Source organism: Macrotis lagotis, chromosome X, assembly GCF_037893015.1.
Source record: "Macrotis lagotis isolate mMagLag1 chromosome X, bilby.v1.9.chrom.fasta, whole genome shotgun sequence".
In the NCBI taxonomy this organism is placed as follows: Eukaryota; Metazoa; Chordata; class Mammalia; order Peramelemorphia; family Peramelidae; genus Macrotis; species Macrotis lagotis.
In genome coordinates this window covers 78,870,947-78,898,886 of record NC_133666.1, presented here as the reverse complement: position 1 = coordinate 78,898,886, position 27,940 = coordinate 78,870,947, and the positions used below count along the sequence as shown (strand labels likewise).

Here is a 27,940-nt window from a genome sequence, read left to right as displayed (position 1 = left end):
CTGGTGAGATGAATCTAAGTGTTCGAACTCTAAAGTCTGGGGTTTTTCTACTCAATTTGCTTTGTCCTATGAGACCTACTGCCAGTTTCTATTGAACCTTGGGCTGGGAATCAATGTGACATAAGAGGTCTGTGTGGAAGGAAAGGTCTTGGGAGAAATCCAAAGAGGGATCTGTTCCTTAATCCAGGAATGAGGTAACACCCCTTCAAGACAGGATTTCCCCATGAGGACTGAGGGAGGCCAGATGCCTTTCCCCAATTTTGTGACCTCATTCACAGACCTATGTCTTCTTTGGAGCCTGAAGCTTCAAGATCTTTTGGGGTCCCAAGACCCAGATACCAACAAGGCCCTCCTGATCTCCATTACCTTTCCCACAAGGTCTTAAAATGTAAGAGAACAGGCAAAGGGTCCCCAAAACCAGAGTATAGAGGCAGATGGATATTTGGAACAGAATAGAACAAAGTTGGAATTTATTTTAGGAGGTAGCAGGGCAGGGATCTTTGAGTTCAACCTCACTCATCTTGGAGGGGAAAAGGGTGGCAGTCCAGAGAATGACCCGGATGTGCCTGAGGTCACAAGAGTAAGGAACAGCAAAGACTGTGCAAAGCCCTGCCTAGGCCAGAATGGGTAACAGTGGCTCCAAGGATTTCAAAGTTAGCCTTTCCAACTATGGGGGAGATCAAAGTGGGGGGCAGGGAATCACAGTTGGGGGAGGAAGAAATGGGGGAGGGGAGGTGTTCCAAACAGACCAGCATTGGAAAAATCCTATTTTTCTGCTGTCTTCAACATCCTGTTCCCTTGGCCAAACAGAAAGGCCCAGATCAGGGGGCTTTTAGCCTAGTCACAGGGCCAAAGGATGCCCAAGCATCTCTCCTGGGCCTACCTGGCCTCTTACTGGGTTCTGAAGGGGGGGGTGTTCCTAAATGCCCTAAAAGTCCTTCCTGCAGGTTTTCAGTCAGCAACCCACTGCCCTATGGCCACTTTGACCCTGTACAAATAGCAAAGGCAGGTCAAGGACCACTAGGCTTTCCTGTACAGCTGCTCCTATCTGGGCTTCATGACACCCTCCCATTTCGACTTTACTCCCTTAATTACCATTTTCTCACCTGCAGTTGCTTGCTGGCTGCCCCCCACCACCATACCCTGCTACTTGCCCCAGCCAAGGAAATTAACAAACAAAACAGAATTTGCCCCAAATTGGAATATCTTACACCCCCTCTCCATCCCTCCACAAAGTTCTAACTACTGGCAGAAGGGGTCTCTTGGGGGGGGGGCACAGGGGTGGTGGTAGGGAAACCACCCAGGAGGTTGCCCAGCTTTGCCCTGAAATGTCAGATTCATATCAGCTCCCCCCCCCCCAAAGTTCTAACTGCTGGTCAAAGGGTTCTCTTGGGAAGAAGAGAGCTAGGGTGACAAGAGTTGGGAAACCACTCAAGAGGTTGTAGACTTTGCCTGGAATTGTCAGATTAATCTTGCCTCCCTCACACCTACCCCTGCCAAAGTTCTAAATACTGGCCAAAGGGGGTCTCTTGGAATTGATGACAAGAGTGGGGGGTGAGGAAACGTCCCTGCGGATTGCCAACTTTGGCCCAAAATGTCAGATTCATCTTGACCCCACCCCTCATCCCCTCCACCCCAAAGTTCTAACTGCTGGCCAAAGGGGTCTTTTGGGGGGGAGGCAGGAGTGGGGGTGGGGAAGCGACACATGGGGTTGTTGACTTTGCCCTGAATTGTCAGATTCATCTTGACTTCCCCTGCCCCTTCCCCCCCAATTCTAACTGCTGGCCAAAGGAGGAGCCTGTTGGGGAGAAAATGGGAATGGGGGGGGAAGTGACATAGGGGGGCTTTGCCTGGAATTGTCAGATAAATCTTAGCCTCCCTTTCCCCCCAAAGTTCCAAGTGCTGGCCAGAGAGGGTCTCCTTGGGAGGGGAAGATGGGGAAAAGACCGCAGGGGGTTGCCAGTTTTGCCCTGAATTGTCAGATTAACATTCACATCCCTCACCCTCTTACCGGCCCCAAATTCTTATTGCTAGCCAATGGGGTCTCGTGGGGGGGGGGGAAAGGACCCATAAGGTTGTGAGTTTTACCCCAAATAGTCAGATTAATCTTGTCCCCCTTGCCTCCTTTCCCCCAAAATTCTAACAACTGGCAAGAGAGGGTCTTTTGGGGGGGTAAGACTGGGGTGGGAGATGGGAAAACGAGCCAGGTGGTTGCCAGCTTTGCCCTAAATTGTCAGATTAATCTTGGCACCCCTCACCCTCTTACCACCCCAAAGTTCTAACTGCTGGCCAAAGGGGTCTTTTGGGGGGGAGGCAGGAGTGGGGGCGGGGAAGCGACACATGGGGTTGTTGACTTTGCCCTGAATTGTCAGATTCATCTTGACTTCCCCTGCCCCCCCCCCCCCCCAATTCTAACTGCTGGCCAAAGGAGGAGCCTGTTGGGGAGAAAATGGGAGTGGGGGGGAGTGACATAGGGGGGCTTTGCCTGGAATTGTGAGATAAATCTTAGCCTCCCGTTCCCCCCAAAGTTCCAAGTGCTGGCCAGAGAGGGTCTCCCTGGGAGGGGAAGATGGGGTGGGGGATAGGGAAAAGACCCAGGGGGTTGCCAGATCGGAACTGTCAGATTATTTTCACTCCCCCAAAATTCTAACTACTTGCCAAAGGGGTGACTTGTGGGGGGGAAGACAGGAGTGGGGATGAGGAAAGCACCCATAACTTTGATGACTTTGCCTTAAATTGCCAGATTAATCTTGCACCCCCTTCTACCCCATCGTTAACTGCTGGTCAGAGCAGATCTCTTGAGCAAGGGAAAGATTGGGGTGGAGGAAAGGGGAAAGAACCAAGGGGGTACCAGCTTTGCCCCAAATTGTCAGATTCATCTTGGTACCCCTCACCCCCTTTTCCCTCCAAATGTAACTGTTGGCCAGAAAGGGTGTCTTGGGAGGAGGGAGACAAGAGTGGGGGTGGAGAAAGGATCCAGAAGGTTGCTGGCTTTGCCCCAAATTGTCAGATTGATCTTGCCCCCCTCCCCCCCCCATTCTAGCTAGTGGCCAAAGAGGGTCTCTTCGGGGTGGGGGAGGATTGGGGTGGGGGATAGGTAAACGACCCAAGGGGTGCCAGCTTTGCCCCAATTTTTTAGATGAATCTTGGCACCCCTCACCTTCTTACCCCCCCAAAGTTCTAATTGCTGGCCAAAGGGGTCTTTTGGGGGGGAGGCAGAAGTGGGGGTGGGGAAAGGACCCAGAAGGTTACAGGTTTTGCTACAAATTGTCAGATTAAACTTGCCCCTTTCTCTCTGCCCCCTCCCCCCAATTCTAACTGCTGGCCCAAGAGGCTCTCTTCGGGGGGAGAAGATTGGGGTGAGGGATGGGGAAAAGACGCAGGGAGTTGCCAGGCTGGCCTCAAATTGTGAGATTAATCTTGGCACCCCTCACCTTAATACCCCAAATTCTAATTGCTCGCCAAAGAGGTCTCTGGGAGGGGGGTAGGATTGGTGTGGGGATGGGGAAACCACCCAGGGGGTAGCTAGCTTTCCCCCAAATTTTCAGATTAATCTTGCCACCCCTCGACCCCTTTTCCCTCTAATTATAACTGTTGGCCGGAGGGGGTGTATTGGGGGGGAAGATTGGGGTGGGGGATGGAGAAATGACCCAAGGGGTTGCCAACTTTTCCCTGAATTGTCACATTAATCTTGGCACCCCTCACCTTCTTAATCCCCAAAGTTCTAATTGTTGGCCAAAGGGGTCTGTCTTTTGGGGGAGGGGGAAGGCAAGAGTGGGGGTGGTGAAAGGACCCAGAAGGTTGCTGGTTTTGCCCCAAATTGTCAGATTAATCTTGCCCCCCCTTTGCTCCCTTCTTCCCCCAATTCTAGCTGCTAGCCAGAGAGGGTCTTGTGGTGGGAGGGGGAGATGGGGGTGGGGAATGGGTAAAGACCTGAGGGGTTGCCAGCTTTGCCAGAAATTTTCATATTAATCATGTCCCCCCTTGCTCCTTTCTGCCCCGAATTCTAACTGCTGGGCAGAGAGGGTCTCTTGGGGGGGGTAAATTTCGGGGGAATGGGGAAATGACCCAGGCGGTTGCCAGTTTTTCCCAAATTTTCAGATTACTCTTGGTCCCCCTTGACCCTTTTCCCTCCAATTGTAACTGTTGGCCAGACAGGGTGTCTTCGGGGGGGGCAGGAGTGGGGCTGGAGAAAGGACCCAGAAGGTTGCCAGCTTTGCCCCAAATTGTCAGATTGATCTTGCCCCCTCATACCTCCAATTCTACCTACTGGCCAAAGAGAGTCTCGGAGTGGGGGGGAGATTGGGGTGGGGATGGGTAAATGACCCCAGGGGGTGCCAGCTTTGCCCAAAATTTTCATATTATTCTCCCCATCCCCCGTCCCCTTTTCCCTGCAATTGTAATTGCTGGTCAGAGAGAGTCTCTTCGAATGGGGGGGGGACATTGGGGTGGGGAATGGGGAAACAACCCAGGGGGATGCCAGTTTGCTCCAAATTGTCAGATTAATCCTGGCACCCCTCATCTTCTTACCCACCAAAGTTCTAATTGCTGGCCAAAGGGGTGTATTGGGGGGGACAGAAGTGGGGGTGGGGAAAGGATCTGTAAGGTTGCAGGATTTGCCCCAAATAGTGAGATTAATCTTGCCTCCCCTTGTTCCATTTTCCCCCCAATTCAAACTGCTGAGCAGAGAAGGTCTCTTGGGGAGGGGAAGATTGGCGTGGGGGATGGAGAAAGGAACCGGGGGGTACCAGCTTTGCCCTGAATTTTATGATTAATCCTGGCACCCTCTTATACCCCCAAAGTTCTCATTGCTGGCCAAACGGGTCTTATGGGGGGAAGACAGGAGTGGGGGTGGTGAAAGGACCCAAAAGGTTACAGGCTTTGACCCAAATTGTCAGATTAATCTTTCCCCCTTCATCGACCCCCCTCCCCAATTCTAACTGCTGTCCCGAGTGGGTCTCTTCAGGGGGAGAAGATTGGGGTGAGTGATGGGGAAATGACCCAGGGGGGGTTGCCAGGTTGGCAACAAACTGTGAGATTAACTTTGCCACCCCTCTTACCCCCCAAAGATCTAATGGCTGGCCAAAGGGGTGTTTTTGTGGGAAGACAGGAATGGGGGTGGGGAAAGGACCTAGTAGGTTGCCAGCTTTGCCCCAAATTGTCAGATTGATCTTGTCCCCTTATACCCCCAATATTCTACCTACTGGCTAAAGAGGGTTTTCTTGGGGGGGATGATTGGGGTGGGGGATGGGAAACGACCCAGGGGGGTGCCAGCTTTGCCCTGAATGGTCAGATTAACCTTGGCTCTTCCGGTCCCCTTTTCCCTACAATTGTAACTGCTGGCTAGAAGGGTGTATGGGGGAGGAAGACTGGGGTGGGGGTTGGGGAATAGACCCAGGGGGTGCCAGCTTTGCCTCAAATTGTCAGAGTAATCTTGGCAGCCCTCACCGTCTCATCCCCCCAAGCATGTAATTGTGGGTCCAAGGGGTGTCTTGTGTGGGGCGGAGACAGGAGTGGGGGTGTGGCAAGGACCCAGAAGGTTGCAGGCTTTGCCCCCAATTGCGAGACTTTCGACCCCATAAAGTTCTACCTTCTGGCTAAGAGGATGCCTTGGAAGGAAGAGCTTAGGGCGGCAGGGCTGTAGAAACGAGGTTTTCCTTGAGGAAAAAGCACTGGAGGACACTCCCCCGGGTGGCTGGCCTCAGTCAGAGGCAGATCAGCCGTGTTGGCACCGCGTCTCTTCCTAGGGACCTCCTTCATTCACCTCCCCGACGCCGCCTAGCCCCATCAGTCTGTAGTCCCGCCTTGCCCTCCCCCGCTCCGAGGCAGGGTGCTGGGGTCATCCCCCTTCCCCTCTCCCGCCCCCACCCCCTTCCCTGCCTCTCTCCTCCCTCCAGTCCGGCCGAGACCGGGCCCTAGGAGCCCAGGTTGGGGTGCACGGGCCAGGGGGGGTCAAGGTTACCGGTGCAGATGATGTCCTTCCGCGTGGTGGCGCCCCAGGTCTCCGGCTCCTACGTCTCGCTCCTGGTCCCGCTCCCGCTCTCTCGCTCGGACCCGCTCTCGTTCTCTTTCCAAGTCTTCGTCTCGGATTCGGTGTCGCTGTCGATGGCGCTCCCGGCCGCGGTCCTGGTCCCGGTCCCGGTCCCGGTCCTGGTCTCTTTCTCGGTCTCTTTCTCGGTTTCTTTCTCGGTTTCTCTCGCGTTCCCTCTCCCGGTGTCCGTCGGGGCGCTGCCTTGGGGCTTCGGAGGCCTCTTCAGAGTCTTCGCTGGCACTGCGGGAGGCCGCTTCTGCCCTCCGGAGGTCCTTTGTGGAAGGGGCTTCGGTCGAGCCCCGAGAACTCCCCGAAGGGGCCGATGAGCCCTGAGCAGCCTCGCGAGCCAAGCGACCGGAGACTGTGGAAGCTCCGGCGACTTGGGGACGCCAAGTGAACCCCATTCATCGGAGGCGCGGCGCTAGGAGGGGCGCTGGAGTGGCCCAAGTTGGGGCCAGAGACGGAGCAGGGTCCGAGGCCGGGGCGGAGGGAGCGCCGGCTGCCTGCTGGGCGGTGGGGCCAGCTGTGAGGAGGGCTGCCGGGGGGCGGGGCTAGATCGCTCGCCGAGCTCGCCCGTTTCCGAACGCGGCTGCCCGTTGCCGGGGCCGCCCCTTCGGGTCACAATTGGCGGAAGGTAGGCTGGCGATGACAAAGGGCGAGGGGGGAGGGGGCGCAGGCGGCGGGGGGGGGGAAGGGCCTTGGCTCGGCTCGGCTCGGCTCGGCTCGGCTCGGCTCGGCTCGGCTCGGCTCGAGGGCAGCGGCAGCGTTTGGCCCCGAGCCAGGCCTTGCGGATGGAAACAGTGGCCATGCTTCCCCTCTGCCCTCCCTCCCCCTCCCCCTTTGCCTCAGTGGAAGTTGCCAGGCCTTTCTGTGGCCTTTGCGAAGTTTTACACCCCCCCCCAAGACTTCTTTTCTGGCTCCTGCTCCCAATTAGTAGGCAGAGGTAGCTGATTGGGGTTGGGAGGCGGTGACTGGGGTTCCAGTTCTGACCCTGCCACTTCACTAGCTCCGTGGGCACGTCTTTCACTTCCCTCCTGCCCGTTTCTTCATCTGCAATAACAGTTGGACTCCCCGCACCATAGCATGGGGAGCTGTGGACAATGTGCTGTGACTCTTCTTGCCCCTTAGAGATATGAGTTGAGATTAAACACAGACACAGACACACACACACACACACACACACACACACACACACACACACACGAACACAATCCATCTCCACCTTGCTGCGAGTTCACCTTGTGAGCTCTAGCCTTGGCCCCATAGCTTGACTCCTCACTTCTCTCTTCTACTCTATCTCCCTCTTGCCTCACTTCTAAATCCCCTATTCTTTCTCCCCTCGTTCCATTCCTCTCCTCCCTTTCCCCATAGCCTCCTTTTCCCTTCTCCTTGCTTCCCATTGTGCTTTTCACTCTTTCCCTTCTTCCTTCTTCTGCCTCCAAGTCTCTCTTTTTTCCTTTCCTCCCAATCCCTTCTTTCCCCAATCAGCCAGCATTTAGTAAATTCCTCCTGTACACCAGACATCACTGAACATTGGGAACCAAAACCAACCCCTGCCTTCACAGAAATTAAAGGTTCTAAGGGAAGAGTCAACTTGTGCTTTTATAAGCAAATACAAAATAAATCCACAGTGTCCCAAAACTCTCAATGCAGTTTCAAGTGACCACCAACCTTATTTTTAGAGCAGGTGGAGAGATGAAAAAGACCTCATGTAGGTGACACTTGAACTAGCCTTTAAAGGAAACTAGGGAATTCTGAGACCCACAGGTGAAAAAGGAGAGCATCCCAAGCTAATGAATTAGGGATCAGCCAATGTAAAAGTGAAGAGACCAAATAAAATGTTATGTGTGATGTCACTTAGGTCTTATTGGGAGGAACTAAATGAAAGCATCAACGTGTATAGAACCAAATAGTAAGGAGTTTTAAATGCCAAATAGATGAGTCTATATTTCACAATAGAGGTAAGAAAAAATGTCCAAAACTTCGACAGTAGGGGGGACTCCTGTGGTGAAGCCTTTGTTTTAGAAATCACCTCAGCAACCATGTGGAAGGGGGAGACCACTTAGGAGACCACAGTAACCAGGAGTCATTAAGAGGTGATGGTCTGACAAGAGTGGTGGTGGAGAGGATGCAGACAAGAAGATGCATGGGAGACCTGAGGGAGAAACAACAGACCGGAACAACAGATTAGATGTGGAAAGTGAAGAACATGGAGATTGCACATTGTGAACCTGAGTGAGTAGGAGGGTGGTCCTGCCCTACAAAAAGATGGGAAGTTGGGAGGAAAGAAGGGGTAAGAACCTCTGGAGAGATAGTGAGTTCTGCTCTGGACTACTAAGTGTCACATAACAGTTGAAGATAATTAATACTGGGAAATCAGAACTCAGAAGTGATCCCAGGGGCTGGATTTGAAGACAGGGAATCATCTGCATTTAGATTATAATAGAGACCCACTGATGTTCTTCCCTCTCGTTTCTCCTCTCCCATTTCCTTTCTCTTTCTTGTTTTCCCTCTCTCTCTCACTCTCTTATCTCTTCTAACTTTCTTCTCCTTCCCTTCCCCTTTTCCTGGCCCTTTTCTTCTCTCTCCTCTCTTCTCCTCCCCCCCCTTCTGTTCCCTGCTTCCTTTTTTTCCCCTCTCTGGATTTCCTTCCAACTGTGAACCCAGTGCAGTGGGTCTGATCTCTCACTGGGATAGCCAAGCTCAGACATGTACCCTAGCATTTCATCAAGTTAATTGCAAATCTCCTGAATGTAAAGTGTTCTGCTGCAGGCTGCCCAGTGATAGAAAGCCCTATAGACTTGGGGGACAATGCTAGAAGGAGGGCAGCCTGGATCTCAGTGACTGGTATCTCCTGGTCCCCCAACATCCTCAATGTCCAAGAAAACTTTGAGCTGGGAGCACAAATGTAAGTGCCACTGGGCTGTGATTGTGATTGCAACACTCCAAGACTACAGATTCCCTGGGTGTTAATCACAGTTTGGAGTTTCTTAATCCCCTTAAAAAAGTACTGTACTTCTCTAGATCAACAAGTCTGAGATCTTGGATACAGAACCCAAAGTAGCCTTGGAGCCAGATGCAAATGTTCTTCCCCTCCCCTAGACTTGGCCTAGAGAGGAGAGTAGTAAGGGGAAAGGGTGCTAAATTGGAGGCCTGGGTTTTTGTACTGATTCTGAGCTCTGACTAGGAGGTCCCTCTCACTGAGTCTCAGTTCCTTCCTCTGCAACATGAGGAGATGGAATGGATCCCACACCTCCTATAGTCACTTCTACCTTAAGCATTGGGAAACTTCTCCTGAAGCTACTGGAGATGTCTACACCTGGGTGTCAGATTGCTAGACTTTAAAATGTCCCAGCTTGACTTCAATACCACACCTATGTTTTTTACTAGAGAAAGTAGAATAATGAACCTGGTAATTATGCAAATACATTTGTATAACTTGATGAAAGAATAACCATTCCCTAAGCAGTATGAACTAGAAATTAAAGAAGCCAGGCAACAGCAAGAGGCACTCACACTTGTCCCAGGAAGAAAAGTAAGGATCAATTTTTGGGATTCCTTGATCATTCCAGGAGAATCTAGGGTGAGAGGCATCTTGGTTTGGTGGAGTACTCAATCTTGAGGTATTGCAGCTCAGTTCTTTTGTTTTGTTTTGCAAGGCAGTGGGGTTAAGTGACTTGCCCAAGGTCACACAGGTAATTATTAAGTGTCTGAGGTTGGATTTGAACTCAGGTCCTCCTGACTCCAGGGCTGGTTCCACTGAGTCACCTAGCTGCCCCTTGCAGCTCAGTACTAATTCAAACTGTGTGGAGCTCTGTCAAGTAATATTCAGTTTCCTCAGCTATAAAATGAGAGGTCTGGATTAGACTCAAGATCTTTTGATGCCAAGTCTCTTCTCCATCTTGAGCCCAAAGGTGAAGGGAATAAGCATTTATTTGTGGGTCAGTCATTGACTTAGGGCTTTACAATATCTAATTTGATCTTCTCAATAACCCTGGCAGAGGGGTGTCATAATTATCCTCAGTTTACACTTGAGAAAACAGAGACAGACAGAACTTTGATGATCTGCCCAGCTTAAATGGTTAGTAAGTGACTGAGGTTAGATTTGACTTCAGGTTTTCCTGACTAGGGCCAGCCCACTGTATATACAAATGATAATAATTGCTGGTACCTAACAGAATTCCCTTCTCTTCTTCCCCTGCTCTACTGCCATCCCACATAGACACACAGACTACCCTTTTTTCCTCACTGAGTTCAGTACTTGGCTCTGTCTTCCTCTCCTCCCAAGCTCCTACCCTCCTAAAACCAGGGGAATTTGACATACACAGTGATACTTCTTCAAACACCCAAACCTTCCAATTATTCAACTTACTCATTTTCCATGATCATGGTCCAGTTCCAATTGAACTGTGCTGTTTTCTCTCTGGATCCACTCTCTCTGATGTGGGAGCAGATACCGGTCCTGCAAGCAAGGAATCACTACTTCCAGAATCAAACTTGGTGGGAGAGATTTTTCAAGCCCTTTAAAGTTTCAAGCAAGCCCTTAGTTTGGAATGGTTTATGTGCAGTGGCTTTTCTGCTATGGTCAATGGTCAATATCTCTTTATAAAAGGGAATTGGTGGCTTCTCTTGATTTTAAAGAGTTATGAATTGGTGATTGATATTAGGGGAGCATACAAGATGGAGGCTAGTGAGTGAAAGTGTTGGAGACAACCTGTCCAACTCCTCAGCATTATGTCTGGAGCCCAGAGTGTGAATGGGGTGAATCACCTCATTCTGGGAGCCAAGCCACCTGTGCCTGTGAGGGTGGGTTGAGTGAGCCCAGATCTGCCCAAATAATACAAATATAATAATAATAGTAATAATAACAATAATAAATGATAGCATAATGCATAATACACAAATATATAGTGAATAATATAACACTCATATAAATATTATATATAAAATTATATAAATAATGATGATGATAATAATAATAATAATGTAGTACCTAGGGGACAACCTCCACCTTACATCTGCACCATTGGTACTATATCATCATCATCATCATCATCATCATTATATTATTATTATTGTCTTTATCATGGTAATTGTGAATAAAGTATAATACTACATATTATTCTATATAAAATATAATAATAGAAGGAAGAAAGCAGCCTTGCTCTTTCTTCTCTTTTTTTCTTCCTTATTTAATTCTATGGGCAACCAGGTCACCATGACATTGTCCTCAGATCTCCAGGCCTTTGTCCCCTTTTCCTATCATGCCTTGCCAAATTTCAATGCTGGATAACTTCCCCATCCCGAATGCTGTTGAGCTCAACTAGAGGAAATCACAGGACACTACAAATTTCTTCAATCCCAAATAGGCCCTGGTGCAGCACATCTACTCCTTTATTCTTCCTGAACAAACTGTGCCTCAGTCACCACAGCAGCTTAACATCTTAAGGAGTACTGTGGATAGAGGGCTGGACCTGGAATCAGGAAGACTCTTCTTCATGAGTTTGAATCTGTCCTCCCACATTTATTTGCTCGATTATCCTGGACAAGTCACTTCACCCTGTTTGCCTCAGTTTGCTTCTGTCAAGTGAGCTGGAGAAGAAAATGGCAAACCACTCCAGTATTTTTGCCAAGAAAACCCCAAATGGGGTCACAGAGAGTCTGAAGCAACTAAACAACTACTTGGTTGAGAACTTTACCTCCTACCTTAAAGAGAAAAGAATTCCTGTGTTCTATCTTGTTTCCTATTCTACTGCCTAAATCCCATTCTCTACTCCTTTGCTCCAGTATCTGACAAAGAGATGCTGACCCCTCTGCTTTACCCTGGGTCCCATCCCCTTCTATCTCCACTAAGAACTTGCTTCTTCAATTGTGCCCCTCCCCTCTTCCTTCTTTCCTCCTTCCCTGGCTCATTCTCCCCCATCCTTAAAAAAAAAAACCTTCCTTCTGACTTCTGAAGTAATTATTCCTATATGTCTTTTTCATTTCCCAGTCAAACTACTAGAAAAAATTGTCTGCCCTCAATGCCTCCACTTCTCTCACTTGCTTCTTAACCCTTTCCAGACTGGTTTCTGGTGCTACCACTGAGCTAAAATTTTACTCAAATTCACCAAGGATTTCTTTCTCTTTTTTCCTCTACTTTATTCATTTATTATGGATTATATATTATAAACTAATATTATTTATAGAAAACAGAACAAAAAAGTTTTGTTGTAGTGATGCTTAAAAAATAAATGATAGAACCTAGGAGGCAGATTCAGTTTTTTGATATGTTAGGCAGAATGGAAATGGGCCACAGATGGATTTTGACATCACTTGGAGGAAGGATTCTAAACCTGGGACCAGTGACATTGGTTTAAAAAAGAACCAAACCAATATTGTGATAACTGTTTTTCAAAATAATTGTTTTCCTATGTTAGTGTATTTTATTTTCCACACTTAAAAATATGATTTGGAGTAGTACATTGTTTCATTCACCAGATTGTCAAAGAGGACCAAACACAACAGGGGTCCAGAAGCCTTGACTGAGAGACCACACAACAGGACAGAGACTTCCCAGAACCTATTTCTTTTGGGTCAAGGAAGAAGCATGATCAAAGCTAGACTTTTAGGATTCATTATATTATCACCCAGGTTATGTTTCACTTCTGGGGCCATTAAAATGACTATAGCCCTCTAGGAGGGATGCCCTTCTGTAGGAGCAACTGCATCATTCACTTTTCTCATTTCCCCACATGGGTTACTTCTTAACATATTCCCATCTCCCACCCTGGGCCAAGTCCTTCTGGGGCCAAACTACATCGGGCATTTCCACTAATGTGTTTGAAGAGGGGGGATGGGGAGGTCACATAGAAAGGAGAATTGCTTTGAAATAGGAAGGAAATGGCAGCAGGAGCCAGGAAGCCGTCACCAGCATGTGATCCCTAAATCTAGTTAGAACCAGGTCCTAGACAGATAGTAGTGGAGGGCCTAACCACTACTTCCTTTTGAGGGGAACTAATCTCATTTCTTGGCTCTTTTTTGGACTGCCACCACCTTCATGGAGTCCCAGTGTCCAGTGTCTTCACCTTCTGGGCAGACCAGAGTAAGCTTCGTGTACTTTAGTCTTGTCTAGCTCCTACATAATAGGGAAATTGAGGCAGATTTTGCTCTTCATGGATCTTGATCAAGCATTTGTTCAGTCCCATAAGATATTATCTGAGGAACAAACTGAGGCCTTGAGAGCTAAATTCACTGTCATGTGATCACCCACTGAATTCTAAATTCCTAGTTACTGTGAAATTCAAAGCCTCATAAGGCCTTATGAATAAGGCAGAAATTGAGACCAAGGGAGAAAAAGTGACTGGTGGGAGATTGGGACTAGGATCCTAGACTTAAAGGTAGCAGGGCCATGGAATCATGTCCATTTTTAAAATTTAGGTAGAAATTGAGTCCTATCCCTTAAATAACCAAAGTGACTGGTTCTAGATTAGGTCTAGGATTCTAGACTTAGAGATGGCAGGGTCTTAAGAGGCCATGGAATCACCCCTATTTTTAAAATTTAGTCAGCAACTGGATCCTAGAGAGCTGAAGGGACTAGTATGAGATCACACATAAGGTCCTAGATTCATAACTAAGGCCTCAGAGGTCATTTAGTCTAGCCTGCTCTGAGACCAAGAGAACTGTATTCATTTGTATGGGTTCTATAGAATTCTAAATTAATTGCTGTCAAGGCCTCATAAGGTCTTATAGTCCAATCCCTTCCTATGACTGAGGCTGAACCTAAGATTGAGAAAGTCAAACTGACTGGTTCTAGACTAGGCCTAGGATCCTAGAGACCATGGAATCAGTCTCATTTTTAAAATTTAGGCAGAAATTGAATCCTAGAGACCTAATGACTGGTGTGAGATTTTCCTTAGGATTCCTGGCTGCCAAGGCCTTCAGATCACTAATTGTCTCCTAGGATTAAAGCTGACAGGGCTGGCAGGAGTAGACCTTATCCCTTCCTGTTACTGAGGAGGAAACCTCCTTCCTCACAAAAGGGAAGGAGTTTATCCAGGTCACACAGTTAGCATCAGCTTTGAAGCTAAGTTTTTCTGTCTCCAGAATCATTGCTTCTTGCCATTGTTCCATGCAAAGAACTTTAGTCATATTACAGAGGCGATAACTCAGCTCAGAGAAGAGAATTTATTTTCCTCTTGTGCCCTATGACCAAACTTCCTTTGATTCCAGGCTTAGGACTTCACCCTCAGTTCTCTTTCTACTATAAGGAAACACTGTGATATTGGCTCTCATTTCAACCATCCTTGTTGTTATTATTTTTGTTATGCATATTATTATTAATAGTGATAATGTTAAACTCGAGGTTTACAGTCTCTTTTCTTTAGCATCCTCATGGGGAAATATTACATCCATTCTGCAGAAATGGGAGCTGAGGCTTAGAGACCTCCCCTGGTCATAAACCTAGCAAGTGTCAAAACCTAGCAAGACTCAAACTCCAGTCTTATGACCTCAAGTTTTGTATGAAAATGGCTAATTTCTTTTAGAAAGACCATGTTTTTCCAATTACTAACAATCTGTCATTCATATATAGACAGCAATGGCCTAAGTAGATTCAGAGTCAGATTTGGTTCATGCAACTGGTTTAGGCCTCAGTTTTCTCCTAAATAAAATTTGGAGGTGAATTCAGCAGTAACTGGTAAATATGTAACAATTGGCTTTATGAAAAAAATATGTAGGCAAGACATATTTTTAAGTTTAAATTGAATTATTAATTCCACCCTCACTTTCTTAACTCTTAACAATCCAGTCTTAGATTTGTACCATTTGTCAATTCTGAAATATAAATACACTGAAAATTTAATAGTCAACTTTCACAAGCTTGTATGAGTTGTCTCTAGCCCACTTCTGGACATTTTAATCTCCAAACTTGTCCAGACCTGATTTTTCATGTTTTATGTTTCAGGTCCTTTTCAGTTCTTACATTCCATAATCCAAATCCATAATTTAAGGTCCCATCTAACTAATGATTCTCTGGGCAGCTAGGTGGCACAGTGGATAAAGCACCGGCCTTGGAGTCAGGAGTACCTGGGTTCAAATCTGGTCTCAGACACTTAATAATTACCTAGCTGTGTGGCCTTGGGCAAGCCACTTAACCCCATTTGCCTTGCAAAAAAAAATCTAAATCTAAAATCTAACAAATGATTCTCTGCCATATCAGCTTGTCTGTCAGAGTTTCTCCCAGAATGCAATGGGATGTGCCTACAGGCACCTTCCCAGTGAGGGCCTGGCAGGGGGTCCTAGTGGGAAATTGATGTGAGCAGTGATGACCCGGGTATACCACCTTGTTCAGAGGTCTAACCTCCTGGAATTTAGGTCAGAATACCAAATTATGGGACACACTTGATAGAAGGGAAGAAAGCATAAGACGTTTTTAAAGGGAAGCTAGAAATGACAGTCAAAAATATTGAGTATTTTCAAGTACTTCTCTCACATAAATAACATCCCTTTTTTTCAGTGAAAATAAAATTCGATCAAAGATGAGACTAAGGCTGAATTTGCTCCAAATGACTGTGAATGTAATGTAGCAATTATAGCTTCCAATGTACACAAACAAGGTCAAACTGGATTCATCAAGTGGCAAAATGTTTTTCAGGAAGGAAGGGCTTTGGGGCAGCTAGGTGGTACAGTGGATAGAGCACGGGTCCTGGAGTCAGGAATACCTGAGTTCAAATGTGACCTCAGACACTTAATAATTGCCTAGCTGTGTGGCCTTGGGCAACCCACTTAACCCCACTGCCTTGTTTAAAAAAAAGGCAAGTAGGAAGGAAGGGCTTCTGCTACTGAGGTTGCAGTCATTTAGCATAGACTCAAGACTCAGATGAACTGTGTCATTGCATGGATAAGTGTGTCATTGTGTCATTTATGATGGATTTGTGTACTAAATCAAAGGTCAACACATTTTGTCTGTCAGTTTAAAAATATCAACATATGTGTTATAGATGTCAATGTAATTTATTTTGGTAAGGCAAGTTAACAGGCATTTATTAAGTACCTACTACATACAATATTGACACAGTTTGTGATTTAATTGATAATAGGAACTGCCGATTAGAAACTTCCTCCCTCAATTTTTGACTGACATACCCTCTCTGCAACTTGTCATCCTGGAGAGTTGCCTGAGGGTACTGAGAGGTTAAATGACTTGCCCAGGGACACACAGTCAGAACAGGGCAAGACATGAACTAAGGGCTGTATATACCAAGCTACTGCTAAATATCTTGCATTTTCTTGTCCAGTCCTGCTCAACTCTTCGTTGAACTGTAAGCATACCAGGTCTTTCCATCTTCCACTATTTCTCCAAGTCTACCCAGGTTCATGTTCATTGCTTCCATGACATTCTATATCTGTCTCATCTTCTGCCGTCCCTTTTTCCTTTTGCCTTTAGTCTTTTTCCAACATCAGGGTCTCTTTCCAGGAGTCCCATCTTCTCATTATGTGGCCAAAGTGTTTAAGCTTCAGCTTTAGTATTTGTGTTGTTCAGTCATTTCAGTAGTGTCTTACTCTTCGTGACCCCATTTGGGTTTTTCTTGACAAAGATCCTGGAGTGCCATTTCCTTATCATCATATTTGCTATTTCCTTCTTCAGTTTATTTTTCAGATGAGGAAACTGAAGCAAACATAGTTGAGTGACTTGCCCAAGTCACACAGCTGGTAAATGTTTGAGGTCTGATTTGAACTCAGGAAGAGGATTCTTGTCTCCAGGATCAGCATTCTATCCACTGTTCCAAAAATAATCTGAATTAATTTCTTTAAGTATGGCCTGATTTGATCACTGCTGTAGCCAGGACTCTCAAAAGTCTATATTGTATATAGTAGGTGCTTATAAATATGCTTGCATATTTGGTGCAAGTATTTGAAAAACTGATCAAAGTACTTAATACCCTGATTTCTAAAGATAAAATGACCACATTTATGAAAAAATATATAGTGATTATACATTTTTAAAAATATTTTTTTAAATTAAAAAAATTTACTTGTCCTACAATGAAATACAAGTAAAGACTTATTTATTAATCACTTGGACTGTTTTACAGGAGTCATTTTCAATTTATTTAAGAGACATGTATTTCTAAACATGAATGAATAAGGAACCCACTTGCCATGATCAACATGATATATTATTGTATATTGTATTTTATATAACTATAGCTATCCATTATACAATTAAATGGCATAATTAAACTGTTATATTTTCTATTCTCTTCTATTATGGTATTATAATTATTTAATTCCATCTGAATAAGAGAAAAGGAACAGGCATTTATATAGTGCCTACTATGTGTCAGACATAACTAAAACATAAATGTTTTACTTATATGATCTTATTTGATTCTCACAACTCTCACAGGTGAGTACCACTCTGATCCCCATTTTGCAGCTGGAAAAAACTGAGACAGATGGAAGTCAAGTGACATGTCTAGGGTCACACAGGAAAGTATCTTAAACTGAATTTGGATTCAGGTCTTTCTGACTCCAGTCTCAGAGCTCTACCCCTGAGTCCTATAGCTGTTAATAAGTCTAGTAATAAGAATGGTTGATAGATTTGCCATTGTTTTTTTCCCTTTTTTTTCTTTTGGTTTTTGTGAGGCAATGGGGTTAAGTGATTTGCCCAAGGTCACGCAGCTAAAAATATCAAGTGTCTGAGGTCAAATTTGAACTCAGGTCCTCCTGATTCCAGGACTGGTATTCTATCCACTGCTCCATCCAGATGCCCCATTGTCATTCTAAACATTTTATTTGTGAGAAATCAGGTTTGCTGCACTAGATGTTATAAAAACAAAATTTCAAACTTGCTTAGTGATGGAAAATAATAATGCATAGCAATATCATCAATGACACCATGTTTTGAAAAACTGAACAAAAAAGCAAGTTTATTCATCATATTACTTATAATATGATTAATTATAAATATGAGAGGAGATATAACTTAATAGATGGAGAAATGGACTCAAGAGGTAGGAGGAAGTCCTGGGTTTGATTCAGTCATGGATATATCCTTGTTATGTGACCCTGAGCAAGCTGCTTAACTTCTCTGTACTCTAGGTCAGAGGCTGCAAACATGAAACCAGTAACACTACCATTTCACCCCAAACCAGATTCAAATGTGATCAGAAAATAGTTAACAAAGCAAATAAAAGTACAATAGAATATATATCTATATATCTATAGAGAGAGATATAAAATGTTAATTATGTATTTTCTAAAGCAATCATTTTATATGATTTAGTACCCTATTTCTATCTGAGTTTGGGAGATCAAGTGCCAATCTGCATTGAAGAGGGAGTTCCCTTACCCGGGAGTTCCCTCGACCTACAAAATCACCCATCTAATGCTTATCTCTATAGAATACGGGCAGCTAGGTGGAACAGTGGATAGAGCACTGACCTTGGAGTTAGGAGGATGGAAGTTCAAATTCAACCTCAGACAAATAATTCTAACTAGCTATGTGACCTTGGGCAAGTCACTTAACCCTGATTGTCTTGCATCCAGGGCCACTTCCAGTTGTCCTGATTCATCTCTGGCCACAGGATCCAGATGGCTCTGGGGGAGAAAGTGAGACTGGTGACTTAGCACAGAACACCCTCACTCAAATCTAATTCATGGACTTGTCGTGTCATCTCCTCCCTGAAATCATGGTCTTCTTCAAGAACAAAGGACAAACACCACAACAGGACATGCCATGAGCGTGATATATTTATCTATCTGAACAAGGATAAGGGAACACTACTGTGTGCCAGACACTATACTAAATGTTTTACAAATATTTCTCATTTGATTCTCATAACAACCCTGGGAGGGAAGTGCTGTTATAGTCTCCATTTTACAGGTGAGGAAACTGAGACAGACAAGTCAAGTGACTTGTCCAGGGTAACACAACTAGGAAGTATGTTTTCCTGTTTTCCATAAATTTGAAAATTTGGAAGTATTTTGTCAATAAATATTTATTATATTATTTTGCTGCATGCCTAAAATTAGTTTATGTTATAAGAATTATAACATTGTTTTTGAGTAATTTAAGAGCTTGTAAAATTGTTTGCAAAGATGGTTTTATGAAAAGTGAATTTCTTAGGTAAAAGTGGCAGTGGTGAATCATTCCATAAAATTTAGAAACCACTAGGTTAGGCCTAGCCCACTGAAGAAAGGCCATGCATATTTGTAGCCCACTGAAGAAAGGCCATGTATATTTGTATTGTCAGGAAATATTTATTTTATTTGTTTGTTTGTTTGTTTGCTTAATTATTTGATTGTTGTTTTGCTTCCTTCTGTTCTAAGGTTCCTCCCAGCTCTGGCAGTTCCTATTCTAAAGTCCTGCCTCTTCAGATGACAATCTAAGTTCTAGGCCCCTCCAAGCTCTGACTTTCCAAGTTCTAAGGCCCCTTAGCTAGACCTGGCATTCCATGTTCTAAGGCCCTTCCCAGCTCTGACATTCTGTATTCGAAGGACCCTCCCAGTCCTAATATTTTGTGCTCTAAGACCCCTTCCAGCTCTGACAGTCCATGTTCTAAGGCCTTTCCCAGCTCTGACATTCTGTGTTCTAAGGCCCTGCCCAGCTCTGACATTCTGTGTTCGAAGAACCATCCCAGCTTTCACATTCTGTATTCTAAGAATGCTCCAGCTGCGATATTCTGTGTTCTAAGGCCCTCCCAACTCTGACATTCCATGTCCTAAGGCCCATTCCAGGTCTGACATTCTTTGTTCTAAGACTACTACCAGATCTGCCATTCTGTGTTCTGAGAACTCCCCAGATGAGATAATCCATGTTTTAAGGACCCTCTCAGCTCTGACATTCTGTGTCTTGAAGATTCCTCTGAGCTCTGACATTCTGTGTTCTAAGGGCTCTTCAGGTGAGATATTCCATGTTCTAAGGACCCTTCCAGCTCTGACATTCTGTGTTTTAAGAAACCTCCAGTTAGGATATTCTGTGTTCTATGGCTGCTCCCAGCTCTGACATTCCAAGTTCAAAGGCCCCTCTCTGCTCTGACATTCTGAGTGCTAAGAATGGTCCCAGCTCTTACATTCTATATCCTAAGAACCCTCGTGGTTAGATATTCCATGTTCTAAGGACCCTTCTAGCTCTGACATTCTGTGTTCTAAGAACCCTCTAACTGGGATATTCTGTATTCTAAGGCCCCTCCCAGCTCAGACATTCCAAGTTCCAAGCCTCCCCCCCCCCCCAGCTCTGGCATTCTGTATTCTTAGAACCTTCTAGATGAGATATTCTGCGTTCTAAGGAACCTCCCAGCTCTGACATTCTGTCTTCTAAGAACCCTTCAGCTGGGATATTCTTTTTTCTAAGGTCACTTTCAGCACTATCATTTTGTGTTCTAAGAACCCTACCAGCTCTGACATTCTGTGTTCTAAGGCCCTTCTAACACTGTCTTCTAGGACCACTCCTAGCTCTGACATTCTGTTTTCTAAGGCTGTTGCCCTGTCTGACATTTTGTGTTCTAAGGCCCCTCCCAACTCTGACAATATGTGTTCTAAGTCCTCTCCCTGACATTCCATGTTCTAAGGTTCCTCCAGCTGTGACATTGTTTTCTAAGGTACCTCCCAGTTCTGTCATTCTGTGTTCTAAGACCTCTCCCACCTCTGACACACTGTGTTCTAAGAACCCTTCTAGCTCTGACATGCTGTGTTCTAAGAACCCCCCAGCTGGGATATCCTGCATTCTAACACATCTCCCAGCTTGGGCATTCCAAGTTCTAAGGCTCCCCCCAGCTCTGATATTCTTTGTTCTAAGAATCTTCTCAGCTCTGACATTGTGTTCTCAGAACCCTCCCAACAATAACATTCTGTGTTGTAAGGCCCCTCCCACCTCTGTCATTCTGTATTCTTAGAACCTTCTAGATGAGATATTCTTTTTTTTAAGGAACCTCCTAGCTCTTACATTCCGTCTTCTTCTAAGAACCCTCCAGCTGGGATATTCTTTTTTTCTAAGACTACTTTCAGTACTGTCATTCTGTGTTCTGAGAATCCTCCCAGTTCTGACATTCTGTGTTCTAAGGGATATCCCATCTCTGACATTGTATATTCCAAGTCCTCTCCCAACTCTGGCATCCCAAGTTCTTTTTCCCTTCCCAGCTCTGACATTTTGTATTCCAAGAATCCTCCCCACCAGCACAGAAATTCTGTATTATAAAGCTCCCCCCCCCACCAGCTTGATATTTCTTGTTCTCAGGTCTTTCCCAGTTGCAACATTCTATGTTCTAAGGCCTCTCCAATCTCTGACATTTTGTGTTCCAAGAGACTTCCAGCTGTGACATTCTGTATTCTATGGTCCCTTACAAGCTCTGACATTCAGTGTACCAAGAACCCTCATGCTGGGATATTCCATGTTCTAAGACCCATCCCAGCTTTGACATCCCATGTTCTAAGGACCCTTCAAGCTCTGACATTTTGCGTTCTAGGTCCCTCCTAGCTCTGACATTCTATGTTCTAAAGTCCCTCCTAGCTCTGACATTCTGTGTTCTAAGAACCCTCCATTTGAGACATTCTGTGATCTAAGGTCCCTTCCAGCTCTAATATTCTGCATTCTAAGAACACTCTAGCTGGGACATTCCTTGTTCTAAGGTCCCTCTAAGCTCTGACATTCTGTATTCTAACATCACTCCTAGTTCTGACATTTTGTGATCTAAGAACCTTCTCATCTCTGACATTCTGTGTACTAAGAAACCTCCAAGCTCTGACATTCTATGTTCTAAGCGCCCTCCCAGCTTTGACATTCTGTGTTCTAAGAACCCTCCAGATGAGTTATTCAGTTTTCTAAGGCCCCTCCCAACTCTGTATTCTAAGAACAGTCCCAGCTCTGACAATCTGTCTAATCAGAACACTCCAAATGGGATATTCTGTGTTCTTAGGTCCCTTCCAGTTCTGACATTCTATGTTCAAAGAACTCTCCAGCTGTTGTAGTCCATGTTCAGAGGCTCCTCTTAGCTCTGACATTCTGTGTTCTAAGGACCCTCCAGCTTGGATATTTCATGTTCTTTCTTTTTTCTTTTTTTAGTTTTTGCAAGGCAATAAGGTTAAGTGGCTTGCCCAAGGCCACACAGCTAGGTAATTATTATGTGTCTGAGGCTGGACTTGAACTCAGGCATGCCTGACTCCAGGGCCTGTGCTCTATCCACTGCGTCACCTAGCCACCCCGATATTTCATGTTCTAACACCTTTCCAAGTTCTAACGTTCTGCGTTCTAAGGCCCTTTCATCTAGGACAATCTGATTTCTAAGGCCTCTCCAACCTCTGACAATCTGTATTATAACAACTCTCCAACTGGGATATTATGTGTTCTAATACAACTCCCATCTCTGACATTCTGTGTTCTAAATCCCCTCCCAGCTCTGCCATTCTATGTTCTAAGATCCCTTCCAGGTATGACATTCTGTCTTCTAAGGCCATCATAGCTCTGGCATTTTGTTTTCTAAGGCCCCAGCCACCTCTGACATTCTGTCTTTTAAGATTCCTCCAAGCTCTGACAATCTGGATTCTAAGGACTTGCCAGGCCTGACATTTCCTGTTCTATGGCCTTTTCCAATTCTGATATTCTAAGTCCTGTACAAACTCTGACTTTCTGTGTTCTAGGTACCCTCCAGATTTGACATTCTGTGTTCTATGGCCCCTCCAAGCTCTGACATTTAGTGATCTAAGAACCTTCAAGCTGGGATATTCTGTGTTCTAAGGCCCCTCTGAGCCATGACATTCTGAGTTCTGATGTCCCTCCCAGTTCTGTTATTCCATCTTCCATGGGTTATTCTGTGTTCTAATGCCACTCCCAGCTCTTCCATTCTGTGTTCTAAGGGACCTCCCAGCTCTGACATTCTATGTTCTAAGGCCCCTCCCAGCTCTGACATTCTGTTTTCTAAGACTCCTCTGAGCTCTGACAATATGGATTCTAATCTTCTAAGCTCTTCCAATTTGTGTTCTAAGTAACCTCCAGCTGTGACATTCCATATGCTATGGCCCCTTCAAACTCTGACATTCTGTCTTCTAAGAAGCCTCCAGCTGGGGTATTCCATGTTCCAAGGCACCTCTGAGTTCTGACATTCTGTGTTCTAAGAAACGTCCAGTTAGGATATTATATATTCTAAGGTTGCTCCCAGCTCTGATATTCCATTTTCTAAGGCCCCTACCATCTCTGACATTCTGTGTTATATGTCTCCTCTTAGCCCTGACATTCCTTGTACTAAGTCCCCTCCTAGCCGTGACATTCAGTTTTCTACAGCATCTCCCATCTCTGTGACTCTTCTGAGCACTTACATTCTGTGTTCAAAGACCCCTCCTGCTGGGACAATGTGAATTTTAAGGTCTCTCCCAGTCCTGACATTCGGTGTTCTAAGAACCCTCCAGCTGGTATATTCTATGTTCTAAGGCCCCTCCCACCTCTGTAATTCAGTGTGCTAATGCCCCCTCCAACCTCTGACATTCTGTGTTCTAAGATCCCTCCCAACCCTGACATTCCCTGTTCTAAGGTCCCTGCAATCTCTGACATCTGGTATTCTAAGGCCCTCTCAGCTGTGTTATTCTGTGTTCTAAGGCCCTTATAAGCTATGATGTTCTTCTCCTAGCCCTGACATTCCATGTTCTAAAGCCCCTCCCAGCTATGACATTCTGTGTTCTCAGAACTCTCCAGCTGGGGTATTCTGTGTTCTAAGGCTTCTCCCAGCTCTGACATTCTATGTTCTAAGAACCCTCCAGCTTGGATATTTTTGTGTTCTAACGCCTTTCCCAGTTCTGACCTTCTGTGTTTTAAGAACCTTCTAGCTGAGACATTCTGTGTTTTATGGCCCCTCCAAGTTCTGATAATTTTGTGTTCTAAGAACCCTCCAACTAGGATATTCTGTGTTCTAAGTCTCCTCCCAGCTCTGACATTCTGTGTTCTAAGGCTCCTCCCCGCTCTGCCATTCTTTGTTCTAAGGGCCCTCCAGCTCTGACATTCCCTGTTCTAAGGCCCTCCCAGCTCTGTCATTCTGTGTTCTAAGGCCCCTCCAGCTGTGACATTCCTTCTTCTAAAACCCCTCCGAGCTCTGTCTATGCTATATAAACCTATCCAACTTTGTCTATTAGTGATCTAAAGTCCTTCCAAATTCTAATCTATGTTTTCAGATCTCTTTCAGGTCTTAAGGCCCATGAGCATTCCTCTACAATATTGGATTTTATTATTCTCTGACACATATATAGTGTTTTTCCCCTTCTGGGAAGCCACTACCCTTTGTCTCAGTAATTCCCAGGCCTTTGTCCTCTTTGGGTCTGACAGACCATTTGCCCAAGTTCATTTTTAGCCTCCATCAGCCAAATTCATCATAAAAGCTATTATGACCTTTGGATGGTTCTTTTGGTGGGTTTAGAAGATATTGTCCCTAGTAGAAAAGAGAACATCCTTAGGGGATTTGACCTTCAAGTGCTTATTTTTTCCCAACTGATACATTTTGGCTTTCCTTGAACAGGTTGGGTTAAATGGGGTCTACCTTCTCCATTTGTTTCCACATATGTTGTTTTCTAAGTTCTTTTTAAAAAAATTATTTATTTAAGGCAATGGGGTTAAATGACTTGTACAAGGTCACACAGCTAGGCAATTATTAAGTGTCTGAGGTAGGATTTGAATTCAGGTCTTCCTGATTCCAGGGCCGGTGCTCTATCCATTGCACCACCTAGCTGCCCCTGCATAAGTTGCTTTCTTACTGTTAATTATTAGACTAAAATCAGCACAGATAGCAGAGAATTGACCTATACTTTGCTGCATCTCAACTTCAGAGGCTGCAATGAGAGTACAATCATCTGCAATCATCAACCCTCCTTCCACTTTGGTCTTGGCTTGTAGCCTTTTCAAATTGAAGAATTTACCATCAGTGAGGTAGCTGACCTTGAGGCCATGTTAATCCTCATTGAAGGAGTCTGATAACATAGTTGAAAACATCATGCTAAAAAAATATGGGAGCAAGGACACAGCCTTGTTTCACTCCATTGCTGACTGAGAAATCTTGAGAGCATTGTCCACTATCCTTGCAGTAACCTTGTAAATCTCAGCACCAGGTAGAATGTAGAATCAGCACCAGGTCCTTTGCCACATGTAAGGATCCTAATGACATTCAAAACCTCTTCTTCAATTGGAACTTCAGCTAGAGCCAGATTGACTTCAACTTGAGATAATTGGTCAAAATTTGCTTGCCCAGAGAAGTTCATCAGTGGCTGATGCTCTCAGATTTCCCAGTCACCAATGGAGTGAAACAATGATGTGTCCTTGCTCCTGTGCTTTTTAGCTTGATGTTTTCAGATGCCTTCTGAGGATGAACCCGGCATCAAGGTCAGTTACCACACTGATGGCAAATTCTTCAACTTGTAAAGGTTACAAGCCAATATCAAAATGGAGGGAATGTTGGTGCATGATATTCTGTTTGCAGATGATTGTGCTCTCAATGCAGCCTCTGAAGCTGAGATGCCAGAGTATGGATCAATTCTCTGCTACTTGTGCTCATTTTGGTCTAACAATTAATATCAAGAAAACACAAGTGTTCCATCAGTCAGCACCATACTATCCATATGTGGAACTGTCATTTACAGCAAATAGAGAAGTTTTGAGTACTGTGGACAAGTTCACTTACCTTGGCAGTGTCCTTTCCAAGAAGGTACACATTGATAATGAGGTTGACACTCATCTTACCAGAGCTAGTTCAGTATTTGGGAGACTGAAAAAAAGTGTGGGAGAGAAAAGATATTATTAGACTAACTACCAAATTTAAGGTCTCCAGAACTCATTGCTATGTGCCTGTGAAACCTGCACAGTCTACCAGTACCATGTCAGAAAACTAAATCACTTCCATTTAAATTGTCTTAGGAAGATTCTGAAGTTCACCTGGCAGGAGAAGATACCAGACCTCTGGCCCTTCCTCAAGCTAAGCTATGTAGTATTCCAACATGACTACAGAGAATGCAACTACGATGAACTGGATATGTTGGAATGCCAGCCATATACTTGCCAAAAATCTATTTTATGAAGAACTCAGAGGGCAAACACTCACAAGGGGGTCCGAAGAAGTGATACCGAGACACCCTGAAGATCTCATTGAAGAACTTTAGAATGGATTGTACAGCATGGGAGACACTGGCACAGGACCATCCAGCATGGCGTGCCTTCATCGAAGAGGAAGGCAGAATGGAAGCAGCTGAAAGGAAATGTGATATACATAAGTTTAGACTACCCACCCCAGGGATTCACATGGACTATTTGTGCCCAACCTGTGGCAGAGCATTCCAAGCCCCTATTGGTAGGACACACTGTAATTTGTCTCAAATATAGTGATGTCATTTTGGTCTTTTTCAATAATGAAGGTCAAGAACCAACCAACAAGTAGACTAGTTGAAAACTGGCGTCTGAATCTTGAATGTTCCAAGTTTACCATTGCTCTCTTTAGGGAGAAACATGCAGGGCAGGAACTGTATCAATAGGAAAGGGTTCTAGGTCACAACAACTCCACCTTGGAAACTCCAAATCTTAACTGCCAGCACAGAAATGTGGGTAATGATCTCAAGATGGTGTTAATTTTAAAACATTTTAAAGATAACTCTGAAAAAGAAACAGTTGAGTTTCTACCAATGAATGTAGATTTAAAAAATATGCTCAGAAAAATGTTAACCAATGCAATGTAGCAAGACATTAAGAACATTTTTGCTCATGCCCAGGTAAGGTTTATCATGCCAAGCTGGTCAAAGAACAAAAAAAAATCTATCAGCAAAATAAGATATCAAAACCAGAAAACTTAGAAATATCTTCTGTTTATACTGATTGATGCAGAAAAGACATCAAAATCCAACCTCAATTCACTATAAAAACATTGAAAATAAGGTTTTTACAACACAATAAAAAGTAACTACTCTAAACCGAGAGCTGACCTAATGTGGAATGGAAAAAAAATTAGATACATTCTGAGCAGAAATATTGCTTATTTTCATCATTTGTCTTTGACAGGATTAAGAAAAGATAATATATTCTCATCAGAAAATACTTTTCGAGCCTGGAAGACTTGAACCAAGAAAGTGGCAGTGGGGTGTCCTGGGGTGTTGTGCTGATTGGGTTTTGTTTTTGGAGGAGTCTGATTGTCTATTTAGGGATCTGACATTTAGGGAACAGTAAACTGAGATCCTAGATTCTGATTCTAGGTCTCAGTTCTATCTCATTTTATATCCCTGACTGAATATTCTAGAGAACATTCTCCTATGATTCTTGTATCTCTGCTTGAATTTTTTCTTCACCATTTTTTCTCTGTTTCTCTGTCTCTCTGTCTCAAACTTCCTGTCTAACTCTCTTTCAGTCTAACTCTCTACTTTTGCCATATACATACATACATACATACATACATATATATATATATATATAATATATATATATATATTATATATATATATATATATTGCGGCTGACTCTATTTACTTCTTTGCCTGCCTCTCTCTTTGTCTCTTTCTGTCTCTCTTATTCCATGTGTCTTTTTGTTTGTTTCTCTCTATTTGTCTCTGTCTCTATTTCTCTGCCTCTCTCTGTCTTGCTCTAGTTTTTTCCTATTTCTTTCTGTTTCTGTCTCTGCTTCTTTTTCTTCTTTTTGTCTCTCTCTCTCTCTCTCTCTCTCTCTCTCTCTCTCTGTCTTTCTTTTTCATTCCTCTAACTCTGTTTTTGTTTCTCTCTGTCTCTGACTTTTTGTCTGTTTCTGTCTTCTCCCCCCTCCACACCCTCTGTTTCGGTCTCTGTCTTTTTCTGTCTCTGTCTCACTTTTTGTCTCTGTATCTCTGTCTGTCTTGTCTTTGTTTCTGCCTCTCTGTCTCTATCTCTCTGTCTCTGTGTCTGTCTAGCTGCTGATATCGGTCTCTCTGTTTCTCTGTCTT

At 44.6% G+C, this 27,940-nt stretch overlaps 1 protein-coding gene and 1 long non-coding RNA gene across 2 annotated transcripts in view; both read right to left on the bottom strand.

The window, feature by feature from the left end:
• ARHGEF9 (Cdc42 guanine nucleotide exchange factor 9) overlaps positions 1-6,048 on the bottom strand; it is a 286,046-nt gene extending 279,998 nt beyond the window's left edge. Inside the window, exon 1 of the mRNA XM_074203781.1 lies at positions 5,963-6,048. The gene's annotated coding sequence lies outside the window, so the exon portion shown is untranslated. The remainder of the gene's footprint in view (positions 1-5,962) is intronic.
• Positions 6,049-10,407: 4,359 nt separating this feature from the next.
• LOC141502444 (uncharacterized) lies at positions 10,408-26,196 on the bottom strand. The gene is made up of 3 exons (XR_012472528.1): positions 26,086-26,196; positions 25,669-25,752; positions 10,408-10,493 (listed from the first exon to the last, which is right to left on the bottom strand). It is a non-coding gene; the product is annotated as an uncharacterized LOC141502444 (long non-coding RNA).
• Between the last annotated feature and the right edge of the window lie 1,744 nt (positions 26,197-27,940).